This window comes from Delphinapterus leucas, chromosome X (assembly GCF_059928025.1).
Source record: "Delphinapterus leucas isolate spDelLeu-1000000601 "Yukka" chromosome X, BTC_Dleu_Yukka2, whole genome shotgun sequence".
In the NCBI taxonomy this organism is placed as follows: Eukaryota; Metazoa; Chordata; class Mammalia; order Artiodactyla; family Monodontidae; genus Delphinapterus; species Delphinapterus leucas.
Genome location: NC_143150.1, coordinates 90018138 through 90030608, shown reverse-complemented (window position 1 = coordinate 90030608; position 12471 = coordinate 90018138).

The window sequence follows — 12471 nt, the reverse complement described above, 5'->3', positions numbered from 1 at the left end:
TTTAAGTGACTTCCCTGGTGGCACAGTGGTTAAGAATCCGCCTGCCAAGGTAGGGGTCATGGGTTCGATCCTTGGTCTGGGAAGATCCCACATGCCACGGAGCAACTAAGCCCGTGCACCACAACTACTGAGCCTGCACTCTAGAGCCCGCGAGCCACAACTACTGAGTCTGCGCACCTAGAGCCCGTGCTCCACAACAAGAGAAACCACCGCAGTGAGAAGATAGAAGAGTAGCCCCCGCTCGCCGCAACTAGAGAAAGCCCGCGCACAGCAACGAAGATCCAGTGCAGGCAAAAATAAATAATAAAATAATAATAATAAAAAAATAATTAAATTTTTGAAAAAGATTATGAAAAACCTTTATCAGATAAGATGTTTTTATCTGCAAGTAACAGAAACCAACTTGAACCAGCTTGACCAATAAGAGTCAATAAGATCAGCTCACAAAAGAGCAAGTGGGCTTTGGGCTCACTTAATGCTGACCTAGAGGCCCCAGATTCCTCTTACCTCTCTCCCCTGAAATATCCCGAGGCTAACAAGACTTCTTGGCGTCCATAATTACTAACATTTGCAAAGTACCTACTACCTTGAGTGCAGGAAAGGGAGGAGGGGTCTCCAGAGTGGCTAAGCAAATTGCCCAAGGTCATCCTGCCAGGGTGTGGCAGAGCTGCGATCCCAGCCCAGGCCATCCAACGTTAGAAGCCAAGCTCTTAACCACTGTCAGTCCACACTGACCTGTGCTGGTGGGGGCACCCCGGTCCAGAGACCTGCCTTCCTGAGTGAGTGAGTGGGGGCTGGCGGCCCAAGTTTCCCGGTCTGGTGAGGGGCTGCGTCTCTCAGGCACAAGCCAGCCTTCAGCCTGTCCATCACACACGACTTTGGAGCTGCACTGGGATATTGTCAGGCTGCCCATTTCCTTATCTTGCCTCTGCCTGGCTGGGCTAATCTGAGCCTCTGCAACCCGCCTATTGCTCTACGGTCCAGTCTGCTACCCTCAACTCCTTGGTTTTCCCACGTTAAAATTTTTCATTCTCATCTCCAAGAGCTTTACACGTGCCACCGGCACATTCTGTCTCCCGGTCTTCTGTTCGGTTAACTCCTTATCCTTCAGATTTCGACTGAGATGTCACCTACCCAAGGACTCCTTCCTGGCGTCCCCAACTATAGGAGGTTAACTAATAGCCCTACAGTTATCCACCTCCTAATCCCTGGAACCTGTGAATGTTCACTTATACGGCAAAAAAAAAAAAAAAGACTTTGCAGATGTAAGATTATGTGAGGGATCTGGACACAGGGAGATTATCTTGATTATCTGGTGGGCTCTAAATGTAACCACAAGTGTCCTTAGAAGAGGGAGGCTGAGGGAGATTTGACATAGACAGAAGAGGAGAAGAGGCACACACAGAGGAGGCGGCAGTGTGACCATGGAGGCAGAGATTGGAGTGATGGGGCCACAAGCCAAGGAATGCCAGCAGCCACCGAAAGCTAAAAGAAGCAACAAATAGATTCTCCCCTAGAGCCTCTGGAGGGAGTGCAGCCCTGCCCATACCTTGACTTAGGACTTCTGGCCTCCAGAGCTATGAGTGAATACATTTTTATGTTTAAGCCACCATGTTTGTGGTACCTTGTTACAACATCCCTTGGACACCAGTATACCCTATTTGGCTCTGTTGGTTGCCCCCCTTTAGAACATTCCTGATGAGGAATATTAATGCTTAGCTGCAGACTCATCCAGCAGATTCTGAGCTCCAGGAGAACAGAAGCGGGTCTGCCAAGTTCCCTGTTGTATCCCCAGCACCCGGCACCAGTGCACCCAATAAATAATAAAAAGGGAAGAAAGGAAGGAAGGGGGGCAGGCCATCCACAAAAGTTCTGGTTTTACTGAGAGGGAAGCTGTGGGGACAAAACCTCAAGACCAGAAGAACAGCTTTGACTGAGCCCTGCTCTCAGGTGGCAGTGAAACAGTGGACAGAGGGAGGCTGGAAGGGGCACCAGAGAATCTGCCCTTCCTGCAAGGACTCTGAGGCAGGAGTAGGGACACTGAGTGGGCATCAGCTTCAAAGCTTCAGCTGCAATCACTGGAAGTTCCTAACTCCCCCATCCCTGCCTCCAAGGGCCTCCCAAGGTCCCAGGAATGCAGACCTCATCTTTCTCTTCTGTCTTTCTTGAACCCACTTAGCCTCAGCAGTTTAGGGCTGTAAAGTCCAGCAGAGGCCATCCTATCTAAACTCCTCACTGAACAAATGGGGAAAATGAGGGACAGAGAGGGCCAGGGACCTTTCAAGGTCACCTAGTGTGACATCAGTAACAGAACTGAAGCTGGAAGCTGAAAACTGGACCCAGATGTGAGCCCCTGCTCTGCCCCAGGAGTCCCTTGTACACACTCAGAATGACCTCTTCAAGGACAACCAAAATGACCTTGATCCCAGAAGGACAAGAGATCCTTGCTCCTGCCAGGTGGAAGGAGACAAGAGCCAAGTAGCTTCTGGACCTTCCCCAATGAAGGAGTCAGTGGACCTTCGCTGTCATGTAGTGAATTCCAGAGCCCAGCCCCCATGTCCAGGTCAAGTCTACAGGGCAATCAACACATGGTGTGCCCTTTGAAACCTTTGACCTCAACTCCCTCTGGTACAGAAGAGAAACCAAGGCCCAGAGATCGCAAGGGACAAAACAAGCCACACAGCAACTCCAATGCAGAACTAGGGCTAGGACTCGACTCACCTTACCTCCCACTCTGTGGTTCTATGGTAGATGCTTCCCACTGCCTCCCCTACTGTCCTTACCCCATTCCCTCCCTCTCTACTACCTCGTTCCCACTCTTTTCAGATGGTAGATGGAGATCCCCAGTCCTTAAAGAGGATAAGTTCCTCCCCCAGACCAAGTGAATAGATTATGATTGATCTAAATCAGTCATAGTTATTTTGCCTCCTTTGGACAGTTATAAATTGGGGGAGGGGGACATTTGATGCTGTTTTGGCCAATGAGATATGAAGGATAATCTATAGGGAGGGTTGTCCATCTCAAATAAAAAGACAATGCGTCATTAAGAGAAAGCCTTTGTCCAGATCCCTTTTTCCTGCATTGGATACAGATGTCAGGGCTGGAAGTGCAGCAGCCATCTTGGGACCACAAGCCAATAAGCATGAAGACAAAAGTCAGCATGCTTAAAGACGGTCAAGATGAAAGAGGGAAGGAAAACTTTGACCCTGCTTACAATATCATTGAGCCTGGGACTGCCCACCTCAAATTTTCTGGTAATGGGAGGACAAAAACCCCTCTCACTTGAAGGCACTCTAATAGGGCTTTCTGTTACTTGCAGGGAGAATAATGCTTTACTGAGAAAGACCCTTTTCACATAATCTCTTTTTTTTTAACATCTTTATTGGAGTATAATTGCTTTACAATGGTGTGTTAGTTTCTGCTTTATAACAAAGTGAATCAGTTATACATATACATATGTTCCCATATCTCTTCCCTCTTGCGTCTCCCTCCCACCCTCCCTATCCCACCCCTCTAGGTGGTCACAGACCACCTAGCTGATCTCCCTGTGCTATGCGGCTGCTTCCCACTAGCTATCTATTTTACGTTTGGTAGTGTATATATGTCCATGCTACTCTCTCACCTTGTCACATCTTACCCTTCCCCCTCCCCATATCCTCAAGTCCATGCTCTAGTAGGTCTGTGCCTTTATTCCCGTCTTACCCCTAGGTTCTTCATGACTTTTTTCTTAGATTCCACATATATGTGTTAGCATACAGTATTTGTTTTTCTCCTTCTGACTTCCTTCACTCTGTATGACAGAATCTAGGTCTATCCACCTCACTACAAATAACTCAATTTCGTTTCTCTTTATGGCTGAGTAATATTCCATCGTATATATGTGCCACATCTTCTTTATCCATTCTTCTGTTGATGGACACTTAGGCTGCTTCCATGTCCTGGCTATTGTAAATAGAGCTGCAATGAACATTTTGGTACATGACTCTTTTTGAATTATGGTTTTCTCAGGGTATATGCCCAGTAGTGGGATTGCTGGGTCGTATGGTAGTTCTACTTATAGTTTTTTAAGGAACCTCCATACTGTTCTCCATAGTGGCTGTATCAATTTACATTCCCACCAACAGTGCAAGAGTGTTCCCTTTTCTCCACACCCTCTCCAGCATTTATTGTTTCTAGATTTTTTGATGATGGCCATTCTGACTGGTATGAGATGATATCTCATTGTAGTTTTGATTTGCATTTCTCTAATGATTAATGATGTTGAGCATTCTTTCATGTGTTTGTTGGCAATCTGTATATCTTCTTTGGACAAATGTCTATTTAGGTCTTCTGCCCATTTTTGGATTGGGTTGTTTGGTTTTTTGTTAGTGAGCTGCATGAGCTGCTTGTAAATTTTGGAGACTAATCCTTTGTCAGTTGCTTCATTTGAAAATATTTTCTCCCATTCTGAGGGTCGTTTTTTGGTTTTGCTTATGGTTTCCTATGCTGTGCAAAAGCTTATAAGTTTAATTAGGTCCCATTTGTTTATTTTTGTTTTTATTTCCATTTCTCTAGGAGGTGGGTCAAAGAGGATCTTGCTGTGATTTATGTCATAGAGCGTTCTGCCTATGCTTTCCTCTAAGAGTCTGATAGTGTCTGGCCTTACATTTAGGTCTTTAATCCATTTTGAGTTTATTTTTGTGTATGGTGTTAGGGAGTGTTCTAATTTCATACTGTTACACATACCTGTCCAGTTTTCCAAGCACCACTTATTGAATAGGCTGTCTTTTCTCCATTGTGTATTCTTGCCTCCTTTATCAAAGATAAGGTGACCATATGTGCATGGGTTTATCTCTGGTCTTCCTATCCTGTTCCATTGATCTATATTTCTGTTTTTGTGTCAGGACCATACTGTCTTGATTACTGTAGCTTTGTAGTATAGTCTGAAGTCAGGGAGCCTGCTTCCTCCAGCTCCATTTTTCGTTCTCAAGGTTGCTTTGGCTATTCGGGGTATTTTGTGTTTCCATGCAAATTGTGAAATTTTTTGTTCTAGTTCTGTGAAAAATGCCAGTGGTAGTTTGACAGTGATTGCATTGAATCTGTAGATTGCTTTGGGTAGTAGAGTCATTTTCTCAATGCTGATTCTTCCAATCCAAGAACATGGTATATCTCTCCATCTATTTGTATCATCTTTAATTTCTTTCATCAGTGTCTTATAATTTTCTGCATACAGGTCTTTTGTCTCCTTAGGTAGGTTTATTCCTAGATATTTTATTCTTTTTGTTGCAATGGTAAATGGGAGTGTTTTCTTAATTCCACTTTCAGATTTTTCATCATTAGTGTATAAGAATGCCAGGGATTTCTGTGCATTAATTTGGTATCCTGCTACTTTACCAAATTAATTGATTAGCTCTAGTAGTTTTCTGGTAGCATCTTTAGGATTCTCTATGTATAGTATCATGTCATCTGCAAACACCCCACTTTCACCAATGGACAGATCATCCAAAAAGAAAATAAATAAGGAAACACAAGCTTTAAATAATACATTAAACAAGATGGACCTAATTGATATTTACAGGACATTCCATCCCAAAACAACAGAATACACATTTTTCTTAAGTGCTCATGCAACATTCTCCAGGATAAATCATATCTTGGGTCACAAATCTAGTCTTGGTAAATTTAAGAAAATTGAAATCGTATCAAGTATCTTTTCCGACCACAACGTTATGAGACTAGATATCAATTACAGGAAAAGATCTGTAAAAAGTACAAACACATGGAGGCTAAACAATACACTACTTAATAACGAAGTGATCACTGAAGAAATCAAAGGGGAAATCAAAAAATACCTAGAAACAAATGACAATGGAGACACGATGACCCAAAACCTATGGGATGCAGCAAAAGCAGTTCTAAGAGGGAAGTTTATAGCAATACAATCCTACCTTAAGAAACAGGAAATATCTCAAATAAACAACTTAACCTTGCACCTAAAGCAATTAGAGAAAGAAGAACAAAAAACCCCAAATTTAGAAGGAAAGAAATCATAAAGATCAGATCAGAAATAAATGAAAAAGAAATGAAGGAAACGATAGCAAAGATCAATAAAACTAAAAGCTGGTTCTTTGAGAAGATAAACAAAATTGATAAACCATTAGCCAGACTCATCAAGAAAAAAAGGGAGAAGACTCAAATCAATAGAATTAGAAATGAAAAAGAAGAAGTAACAACTGACACTGCAGAAATACAAAAGATCATGAGAGATTACTACAAGCAACTCTATGCCAATAAAATTGACAACCTGGAAAAATGGACGAATTCTTAGAAATGCACAACCTGCTGAGACTGAACCAGGAAGAAATAGAAAATATGAACAGACCAATCACAAGCACTGAAATTGAAACTGTGATTAAAAATCTTCCAACAAACAAAAGCCCGGGACCAGATGGCTTCACAGGCGAATTCTATCAAACATTTAGAGAAGAGCTAATACCTATCCTTCTCAAACTCTTCCAAAATATAGCAGAGGGAGGAACACTCTCAAACTCATTCTACGAGGCCACCATCACGCTGATACCAAAACCAGACAAAGATGTCACAAAGAAAGAAAACTACAGGCCAATATCACTGATGAACATAGATGCAAAAATCCTCAACAAAATACTAGGAAACAGAATCCAACAGCACATTAAAAGGAGCATACACCATGATCAAGTGTGGTTTATCCCAGGAATGCAAGGATCCTTCAATATACGCAAATCAATCAACGTGATACACCATATCAACAAATTGAAGGAGAAAAACCATATGATCCTCTCAATAGATGCAGAGAAAGCTTTTGACAAAATTCAACACCCATTTATGATAAAAACCCTGCAGAAAGTAGGCATAGAGGGAACTTTCCTCAACATAATAAAGGCCATATATGACAAACCCACAGCCAACATCGTCCTCAATGGTGAAAAACTGAAACCATTTCCACTAAGATCAGGAACAAGACAAGGTTGCCCACTCTCACCACTCTTATTCAACATAGTTTTGGAAGTTCTAGCCATAGCAATCAGAGAGGAAAAAGAAATAAAAGGAATCCAGATCACATAATCTCTTAACTACCCTTTGAGATGGGCAGGCTAGGTTCTAGCATGTCCTTTTTATGGACAAGGAAACTGAGCTACAGAGCCTATGTGGTTTAAATGTCTGGATCTGGTGGAAAGGCAGGCATTTTCTTTTCTTTTCTTTTTTTTTTTTTGTCCGTGCCACACTGCTTGCAGGGTCTTATTTCCCCAACCAGGGACTGAACCCGTGCCCTTGGCAGTGAAAGCGCAGAGCCCTAACCACTGGACAGCTGGGGAATTCAGGCAGGCATTTTCTTTGGGGTAGAAATAACATTCCTTAAACAAGCACTGTCCCAGCACACTGTGTGGGCCTGTGTCACAGGAACATCAAATGGTCCTGAAGGTTGCATGGTTTGGGAAACCCTGGCTGCTGCCCCACTAGCCCTGGGGCCTTTGTCCAAGAAGCAGCACTGGGGCCAGCACTGGGGGGGAAGAGCATGGTAGGTCTCGGTTACAACAGCAGAAAGTGCCTTCATTCTAAGGAGAAGAAGAAATCCACTGTTGGAGACATTTAGTGAAATCAAAGCTGTCTTTAATCCATCTATAGAAAGTTGTGGCTGAATTCTACCAACTCTAGATGTACCCCGAAGCCCATTATTAAAGCCAAACCAAGCTTCGGAGCACCAGCACTTCATTCACCTCTGGGTCTCTGAAGAACAGGGTCCCATGTCCAGGGTCCCCCCAACCCCGGCAGGGGACCCAGTGTCCAGCTTGGAGGTTCAAATGCCCTCCCAGCCCCTCACCCTGGCCAGAGTTCTGCCTGCTGTAAAGGAAGGACAAGCAGCTCCTAGAAGCCAGTAGGACCTCCCAGAAGAAGCCTCTCCTGTCCATGGGCTCCTCAGCTTGCAGAGCCCATTTCCACAGAGGATTCGATCCACACAACACTGTGTATGTGTTCAGGAATTAATTCTCTTGCAGTAACAAACCAACATCACAATGTCAATGGTTTCACACAATAATAAACATCACAGACTACTGTGAGTGTTCCTGGTTGATAGGTGGACTTCCATGTGGTGGCTGAGAACCCCGGGGTCCTTGTACACTGTGGCTTCACTCTCTGCTGGGGCTCTAGACCTCCAAAAGATGGACAAATGCAAATGGAGAAATCACCACTGTTTGTTAAGGACACGTGTCATTTTAGCTCAAGTTCCATTCAGCAGGACTGGTCATATGACCCCAACCAGGTGCAAGTGGGGGTGGGAAATGTAATTTCTGGCTGGGCAGCTGCTTTGCAACAGCTCAACATTAGGGAAGATGAAGTATGACTTTCGGGGACAGCCAACTGTCACTGTGATACCCTGTCAGATGGGTATTATCCCCAGGAATCTCAGGCTGGTGCAAGCAAGTGACTTGTTCAAGGTCACACAGTTAGATCCGTGATTACAAACTTGGTGTCCACTCTCCCAGCTCCTTGCCCCATGCCACTGGACCAGCCAGTTCACTGCTTTGAATTTTAGGAAAAGTCTTAGGCCTGGTGCTTTATTTTACAAAGCAGTTTTAACTTGAGAACTTCACTTCACCCTCAAAATGTCTTGGCAAAGGAGGTGGGAAATAAGTGATCCCCATTTCACAGATAAAGAAACAGTAAGATAGGGGACTTCCCTAGTGGCACAGTGGTTAAGAATCTGCCTGCTAATGCAGGGGACACGGGTTCGAGCCCTGGTCCGGGAAGATCCCACATGCTGCAGAGCAACTAAGCCCATGCGCCACAACTACTGAGGCTGTGCTCCAGACCCCGTGAGCCACAACTACTGAAGCCCATGTGCCACAACTACTGAAGCCCACGTGCTCTATAGCCCGTGCTCCGCAACGAGAGAAGCCACCACAATGAGAGGCCCACGCACCACAACGAAGAGTAGTCCCAGCTCGCTGCAACTAGAGAAAGCCCGCGTGCAGCAACGAAGACCCAACACAGTACACCCCCCGAAAAAAGTATATGTTACATTCAAAAGTCCTAAATACAGTAGATTTCAGTGTCCTTGCTCTCCTAATCTCAGTGGTGGTGTAAGACTGTACAATGAAATAAAAACATAAAAAAAAAAGAAACAGTAAGATAAACTCTGAAGATAAGTGAGAAGCCCCAGGTCACAGGCACTACAGACCTTCCAAGCCATAGATTATAGATGTTTCCCTTCCTCAGGCATCACCGATATGGACCAAAAGAGGCAGTCTGTGGGTCTTACGTGGTGATTAAAAGTGAAGCACACATTCTAGAGCCTGTCGTGTGTGTGCCTTACGTGTGTTAAAAGATAAACTGAGGCACATTTAAATTTTCAGGAGTTTATTTGAGCAAACATTGGAACTGGGCAGTGCTTGGAAGTGGTTAGGAGTGCTCCACGACAGGAGCTCCAGGCAAGGCTTTTTTTTTTTTTTTTTTTGGTACACGGGCCTCTCACTGTTGTGGCCTCTCCCATTGCGGAGCACAGGCTCCGGACGCGCAGGCTCAGCGGCCATGGCTCACGGGCCCAGTCGCTCCGCCGCATGTGGGATCTTCCCGGACCGGGGCACGAACCCGTGTCCCCTGCATCGGCAGGCGGACTCTCAACCACTGCACCACCAGGGAAGCCCCAGGCAAGGCTTTTATGGGGCAGATGTAGAAGCAAAGTGAGATTATTTGATTGGCTAGAGCTGAAGAGGGTGTTTATTTGGGAAAACCCAGTTGGCTGTTTGTGATTGGTTTTTCTTAAATTTCGATTTCTCGGATACAAGTGCATTGACTCTGGCTCATGTTGGCTGCAAGGCATCAGAGCCGCCTCAATCTAACGGGCTCCTTGTTTAACTACTTGAGCAGGTGGTATTTGAACTTTCCCTTCTTCATCAGTGGTCCCCGAATGCACACCTTCAGCATCATTCTCTCCCCAGCCTGGACCCCAGGAGAGTCCTCTCCCTATTCTGTGACACCATGAGTGTGCACACTACTGTGTGTGAGGCCAGAGGTGTCCCCACCCCAGTGTGTGACCCCAGGGTTATCCAAATGCCAATCTGTGTGACCACAGTTGTGTCCAAATATCATTATGTGTGACCCCAGGAGTGCCCACCCCCCAAGCTGTGTCACACTAGCAGTATCCACACCCCAGTCCCAGTGATCATGAGTGTTCAAACCCCCTTATGAGTGACCCCGGGAATGTTGACTCCCCAATGTGTGTAACTCCACGAATGTCCATTCTCCAATATGTGTGACCCCCATGAGAGTCCAAATACCCATGTGTGTGACCCCAGAGCCACCCACACCACAGCCTGTCACCTCAGCAGTGTCTGCTCCCCAGTCTATACCGAGGAGTGTCCACACCTCAGTCTCTAGCCCCAGGGGTGCCGACTCATCATTTCTTTGACCACAAGAATGTCCACATCCCTTTCACTGAGATTATAGTGGTGTCTACAACACAGCCTATGTGACTGTAGGACTGTCCCCACGTCAGTCACTATGACCCCAGGAGTGTCCCGTCCTCTGTGGAACACCATGGATATTCATACCCCAGTCTGTGCAACACAAGGAGTGTCCAGTCCACAACATGTGTGATTTCAGGAGTGTCCACTTCCCAGTGTGTTTAACTTCCAGAGTGTCCCAAACTCCCTCTGTGTGACCCTGGGAATGTTTACTCTCCAGCACGTGTGACCCTTGGAGTGTTCACACCTCTGAGTGACCTCACATCTGTCTACACTCCAACCTGAGTGACTCCAGGAGTGTCCAAACCCCCATCTTTGTAGCCCCACATCTGTCCACACCCACTCTATGTGACCTCACTGCTGCCCACACCTCAGGCTGTCTGACCCCAGAAGCACACATCCCAGTCTGAGTGACCCAAGAGGTTCTACTCTACAATCTGTGTCCATGCCCCAGGCTAACTGAGCCCTGGGGTGTCCACACCCCAGTATGTGTGACCCTACGAATATCCACTAACCACTCTGGGTGACTCAGGAGTATCCACCCCCTAGTGTGTGTGAGCCCAGAAGTGTCCACATACAGATCTGTTTGACCCCAGGACCATCCACACCCTAGTCTGTTTGATTGTAACAGTGTTGACAACACTAACCAATCTGACCCCGGAAGCATCTACACTCCACTCTGTGTGATCCCAAGAGTGTGCCGTGTCCAGTGTGTGTGACTCCAGGAGTGTCCACGCCCCAATGTGTGTGACTTCTGGAAAGCCCGACCCCCATTGTCCACTGTGTATTCTGCCTCATGTGGACGTCACACTCCTGTCTATGTGGCCCCAGGAGTGTTCACACCCCACCCTGTGTCACTCCAGGATTATCCACACCCCTGTCTCTGTGACCCCAAGGGTGTCCACAAACCAGTCTGTGTGGCCCTAGGATTGTCCACACAGCAACCACCCAATGGTATGTTCTGAGACGGTACTAGATTCCTCGGTGCTGCCATTCCTGCACACCCTGTGGGTGTGACCTGGGGGGTTGCTGCTCAGGCCTGATTCAGGGGATCGCTCTGTCCCTAGCTCCCTCCAACACCATAAAGTGGTCTCTTCTATCCCTATTTCCCCTCACGCTCTCCAGGGGACCATTCGGTTTCCATATCCCCCTCCCCAGCCACACGCACACGTGCACACCCACATCCCCAAATAGACAGTCCCAGCCTCAGCCCCTGCAGGTCTTGTAGAGAGCAAAGGCCAAAGCAGCCAGCCTCCTGCTGCAGACCCTGCCCCACAGAAAGCAGTGGAGAAGAAGCCAGTAAAGGCACCACTGATGAGAGTGAAACCTTCCAGGACCTTGTGAAACATCTAAAATTGGACACCCTCCTCCGCAACTAGAATGTCAGCTCCACGTGGGCAGGGACATTTGTCTGTCTTGTTCTCTGATGTCTCCCCAGCACCTAGAACAGTGCTTGGTAAACAGACCTCGCTCATTAGGTGTCTGTTGAACGAATGAACCCTTTGACCCAGCAACCCCACTTCTAACTCGAAAATGTACACACATTCACAGAACTGTGTGGGCAAGACTGGTAGGAGCAAACAACTGGGAGAACCTTGTAAATGTCCATTTCTAGCCAATGACTGTTGCAGAGCGAAATGAATGGTGGGGGTTTACGATGTACCACAGAGCCCCGCCCGATGTGCCGCAGAATGAGTGGGACCTGTGTGTGCCTCTGGGGTGGAGGTGCCTTCCACAGGACATGCTGTTGACAAGGAAAAGTAGTGGGTGGGAGATGGTTATGGTGACACTGCATGCGCGTGTGTGTGTCTGTGTGTGTGTGCATGTGTGCGGGCCTGTGTTTGGAAGGAAACACCAGAAACTGACAGCAGTGGTCATTTTTGGAGAGTAGAGTGGGGATCACCTGTGTAGTCCATATACTTGATGTGTTGTTGGCACCTTTTATACAAACCTCTATTCACATGTTATTTGTGTAACTCTTCATAAA